Here is a 6,039-nt window from a genome sequence, read left to right as displayed (position 1 = left end):
ATGCTTGGTTTGTACCAGCTGGGGCAAGAGAAGTAAGGATTGCTGCAGGTCCCACACACACCTTCACACAAGAAGTCAGGCAATGACAGCAGGCAGCTTCGTGGGGAACGGTGCATTGCTCTCCTGCAGCCTCCCCCAGCCTCCCCACATCCCCCATCATCCCTCCACATCAGCATCTCCTGCAGCTCCACGGGACTGAGCTTCCTCCAGCGCAACCCTGAACCTCACCTTTCTCACCCCCCAAACGCGGGTGCCTTTCACTTCCAGTAGCCTGGAGGACAAAACTTGTGCCGACTGATCTGAACGCACATCTGCAGCCATGGAGCCCAGGTATCGCTGGCTCTGCAGAACCCCAGCACGGCACATTTCTACGCATTTCACTGATAAGGCATTGCTAAAGCAAACCAGCTCATTAATGAATCACTGGTGGACAGAAGCAGGGCTTGGACAGAGAACACCGGCTTGTTATTGCTGGGTCTGCCAGAGGGAAAGACAAAAAGAAAGATCTAGAGGGCAAAAGATTTTGTCTTACAGCTGAAATATTTTCAAAGCTGGAGAACCTACTCCTGCCAGAAGCTGGCAAGCAGGTACCTTCCTTGTCCACCTTTAAATTAAGCCTTCAAAGGGAGGACCAGAACTTCACGAGCCCACAGCTGGGGTTAGATAAGCAAATGGAAGAAAGAGAAACCAGGAGCTGGCTCCAAAAATCAAGAGCTCATTTAAAAATCACAACATTTAGAGTAAGTATCAACATTCACAGGGATATTTCTTTCAAGTGTTCAAATCACAGGTTTTCCTTTGCAGCTATGAAGGAAAGAAAAAACAGACCAAAAAAAAAAAAAAGGTAAGATTCTTACACAATTTTGTTTCTTCAGAAGCTGCTGCTTTAGAGAAAGCACCAACAACCAAGACTCACAAAAGACAGCAACCTCAAGAGACTGTCCCATCCCAGGCTGCACATGCAGCCTGCAGAGAAGTTGGGATTAAAAATGAGATGCTTCCCTACCTTGCAGCTCTCAGCTTCTTCCTGTGTGAGAAATGCTTCATTTTGGGTCACTCACAAGGTGGTGGGGGAGGAGTGCCCTTGACAGATCCCATGGGAGCAAAGATGTGATGATGCAGCACTCCAAAGCATCAGATGGGAGACGGCTCATACCCAGCTGGAGCCAGGCAGCTCTTCTGCCAGGACACTCTCTTCCCATCAAGATCCAGTTATAAAAGCATTTCTGGTTTCCCTCACTTAACGTACAGCAACTCAGCTATGCAAAGAAACACGATACCTGACACTACATCTCACTGCAAATGTACAAAATCCCCTTACCATGCTTGGGCTTGGGGCTGTGCTTTGTGCCCAGATGAGGAGTGTTAGTATCTCAGTGCAGCATTGGCATTACACACTCTTTCTCAGTACAAAATAAGACATACTGAAAGCAGGAGATACCATTAATTCCACTCAATTCACCAGGTATTTTTGCACCCTGTGAAATAACAGATTGAAATTGCAACCATCTTATCACAGGGATGCCCTGAACATTGGGTTCACAAATACTACCAGAAAGCGACGGACCAGAACCAGGCAGTCTTTTGGGCCCCTGCATTTTTGGCTTCATAACGTCTTTGGTTACTTGGTGCTTTGCGCTGGGAGCCAGAGCAGAACATCACACCCATAAATGTGTAGGTTTTCCCCAATTTGCTTATTCGAGCTGGCTGAAGGAGGCAGAGAAAGGGCAGCAAACATATCCACAGCTGACAGCCCACTTGATCTAGCTCTGGAGGAGAAATACAAATACTGATCAGGTACACAAGTTTTGCCACGTAAAGCACTTTGGGAGCCATTGATAAAGACATCATATATAAACCTAAACTTGCATTCATAAACCTAAACTTGCCTTGGTGCCCGTCACCACAGCACTTGCACCAAAGAGAAAGCAACAGCCACACATCCCATTTTATAAGCTGGTGCTCAAGTCCAACTGCATATTGTAAAGTACAAACAAAATAGCACATACCAGATGTAAATACCAGTAAACAGCTACATATCTCCTAAAGAATCATTTGTGTTTTCCTAAGACAGGTCTTGCTTCAGTTTGGCGTTCACAATGGACTGGTTTCTATACTGAACCCCAAGCTGAAGCCCACAGAACAAAAACACAGAGGCTCTCTCACCAGAGTTTAGGAGTTTCAAGATCCAATTATTTAGCAATTTTTGTTTTTATAGCTACAAAGACTCACATTAGTCACTTCCAGCTAAATCCTTTTGCCTCAATCACACTAAAATCCCATGCCAGTATCACAGCTCCTTAAAACCACAGACTGAAATCTCAGTAAGGATTACTCACCATTCATCTTTTCAAGGGAATAAATCTAGTTTGATTGGTTTCTTTACAATTACCACCTCACCCTGCATAAACAAGAAAGAACATGAGGCTCTCTTCTGGGAACTGGAGTGGTATTCCAGCTGCACACTTACCCTGGGTTGTATCTCTCTAGAGAGCAGAAGGGGCTTCTTTCATCAGTGTGCACTCCTAACTTGGAAGAGGTACAAATAGTTACATGTAAGTTAATAATAATAATAATAATTAATAACAGTAGTCCTAACTCAATTTAAATAGTACAAGAAAGAAGACACCAGCCACTGTGACTGTCAGGCAGCCCACATTAATGTCGAAAGAGGAAAAAGTTTTGTGTTTCCACCAAATTCCTCTCCTGTTGTCTTTGTGAATTGTTACGAAAACCAGAGTAGCGAGGTACATTGTAAGGTGTTCTCCAGATCCACTGTTCTTTCCTCCAGGATGAAACCAGAGCAAAACTCCTACGTCTGGATCTGGTGTAAGGCACAACTGGATCCCAAACAATCCTAAACAATGGAGTCTGCACTGCTTGGCAGATCCCCAGCCCTGCACAGAGCCTACTGGGCAAGGTAAGACTTGGTGCAAATGCTTTCTTGCCTATTTTTGCAATAAACCTTTCAGAGTATTTATGAGCTTATAGAAATAGGCACAACAGGGCACACCCTTACAAAGCTGCCAGGCCTTAACCTTACTCCTCAGGGAGCTGTTGGCTGCCTTGATAAAGCTGAGATTCAATTCAAGGTGAGTTTTGGAAAGGGACTGAAATTTTGAAGATACCCACACACACTTGGCCCTCCCCTTGTCTCCAGAGTCAACAATTTCCAGGGCAGCATTTCTGCATTCCTTGAAGAGGGCTTCATGGCCTTTGTTGCCACCACCAAGAAGAAAGCGAGGCCATCTTCAGCAGCCTGGTGAAATCGTGAAGCTGGAAGATGTTGCGCATGCAGGAATTTTGTCCTAACAAGGCTCCAGAGCCTCGATGTCAACAGATGCTTACTGGAAGACCAGCTAATGCTTGTAATAAGTGTGACTCTAGTATTAAGCACTGCCAGCCTGATCACTGACTCTGGGTCATGGCAGCACATTTTGAGCATTCAGCTGTTTCAAAAGCGTCGCTTTCACTGCATACTATATTTTATATTAGCTCAGTCAAAGCTTGAGATAATAGCATCTGTGGGAGAATTTGGGATTGTTTACCAGCATTTGGCATCGGGCCTCTAATTTCTCATTTTCTTTGCTCCGTTTCATCCGTTATTGATATTTCCATAGATGGAAAGGATTCACAGTTTAGACAGAAAAGGAGAGGGCTCAGAGACCGAGCGTAGCTCAGCTTCTGTGCTTATGGAACTGGCATAACATTTTGCAGCACAAAAGCTTCTCAATCTTACTGTTCTGGAGGTCAAAGTAGTTTTTCAAGGAAATAAACAGAAAGAGCGTATTTAGCATAACTTTTGCTCAGCTGAGCTGTCGGACACCTCTGACATCAGAGTCATCATGACAATACAATTGCATTTAGGTGCCATTGGGAGTCAAACATGGAAGGGATGAAATGAGCCAGTGAATGATTCAGGGCACCAGGAAGAACCGTAACATATACACGGCTGAGACTGTGCTGTGCGTGGCAGACACCACAAACTTCAGAGCGACAGCAGGACGAATTCAAATGCATAAGAAGCAACAGCTCTTTCCACCCACATGGGCTAGAGAAGAATCTCCCTAAAGTAGGAGGAGGTCTGGAGAAACTCCAACTCTGTCCAGGGCCAGTCTCCTCATTAATGCAGAGCAGTCTCTCTCTGGTGAGGACAAAACATAGGACGCAATGCGGCTCCCTCACCTCCCTTCAAATATTGCTGAAAAATAGTACTAAGTCTGCAGGACCATCAGCTGCAACAGAAGAAGGGTTATGTTCCTTCCTTGCAGAAAACCAAGGCAGAGTTTGAAGCAGAATTCAAATCTCCTGATTCTCACTGCTTTGTTCTGAACAAGTATGGTCCCTTGTGGCAGGTATCTAAGGAGAGACAATTACATCCTCTCCTTTTCAAGTAAAACACCCTCAGAGTTTCTGTATGAAATACCATCTACATTACAAAATAAATATAGAGGGTCCCTCTGGAATGAAATGGCACACAGCAAAACAACCTAGAAAAAGCCCAGTGTAATTGCTTCCAGGCATCACAATGTGCTAACTACCCTTTCGACTATAAAAAAACCCCAAAAAAACAACAAAACCACCTTAATTTATTAAGTGCCATCTTTGCTACAATGCTTGAGAAGGGGTGTGAATATCTACAATGAAGCCAAGTAAAAGCTCAATAAAAGTAAATGTGTTCTCTAAAAGCTTATGTGGCAAAAGAAAGGGAGGGTGTGACTTTCCCAAGTGCTTGCTTGGGAAGTCCCTCACCAGGTCCTAAATTTATAGCCCTTATACTATTAGCTATAGCTATACACCAGGTTTATACGTTGTTATGTATAAAGCTCTGCTTTCAACATGTTGTTCAGTTTAGAGGTCACCAGCCACCAATCCTGATCTTATCCCATTATCAGTGTTAGTGGAGGACCAAACAAGATACTGGGATGTTCCAGAACAATCCTAATGAAGTCAATGAATGCCAAAAGACATAACATAACTCTCAATTAGAAACTTCAGGCCCACTTTGCAGCTTTACCAAAAACATAAGGAAGTGACATAACCTAATAATGCACTAAGTCTCACTGAATTTATACATCCAGCTTACACTTCCAAGTAGGTCTTGTACTCCTCCTGGATCGTGAAGTCAGTTCACAGCACCACTGATTAAATTTGCAGTTTGGCTGCAATTAGAAGGGTAGAGAGCAGAGCGAATATACTGGAACCATCTTAGTAAGAAAAAAAGAGAACAGACATATTACAACAGATACCACAACCAACTAGGAATTCATTATTATTGAGTTTAGAATTGTATGAGGAAATCAGGACTGCGGTATTGTACGTGTACCCACAGGCACAAAAAAAAAAAATTACAAACTATACCTGCAAGGGACGGAACTGAAATGTCGAGATGAAGTGACCTGCCCCAGCAGAAGAGCGCATCTAAGCCAGGTTGCCCTCCCTAACCCCTGCTTGCTGTGCCATGTCACTGAAACAGGAACATGCTCATTGGATATAGAGTCAGAAAGGACACAGAATTTGTAATTTTTTTATTTTATGTAACACCGCAAAAGAACAAATTGCCATAAGTATCTTTCCCACTGCCTCACCCTAGTACTGCTGACATCTGGGTTTCTGCTGATACTATAGCTGGAATACGTTTGCTTCACCAAAGAAATCAAACGTTCCCTTCTACAAGCCTAAATATGCCAACATGTTAAAATGCAAGAGACCTTGCTCAGAAGAGGATTTTAACACATTAATTAACATTTAAAATGCTGTGTGTTTTCTAGTGTGACTGAGCACAAATACAATTTCAAGATAAAATACATAAAGAGCCAAAGCACAAGATACCACCTGTCTCTCCATTAAGGTGGGTACCACTATACCGACACGTCTCTAATCCTGATCTTTAGGTGAAGGGCATGGAGACATTCAAACACACATTCTGCAAGCCTTCCTCAAGCTCTATGACTGATGTTAGGACACAACCCTGTAGTCACACTTGCTCAGGTTTCAGCTCAGTCACTAGTTATAGGAGAAAAAGTATTTTACCTTGCT

The sequence above is a fragment of the Buteo buteo genome, chromosome 16 (assembly GCF_964188355.1).
Source record: "Buteo buteo chromosome 16, bButBut1.hap1.1, whole genome shotgun sequence".
In the NCBI taxonomy this organism is placed as follows: domain Eukaryota; kingdom Metazoa; phylum Chordata; class Aves; order Accipitriformes; family Accipitridae; genus Buteo; species Buteo buteo.
The sequence above is the reverse complement of the archived record's forward strand: the minus strand, read 5'-3'. Positions refer to the sequence as shown.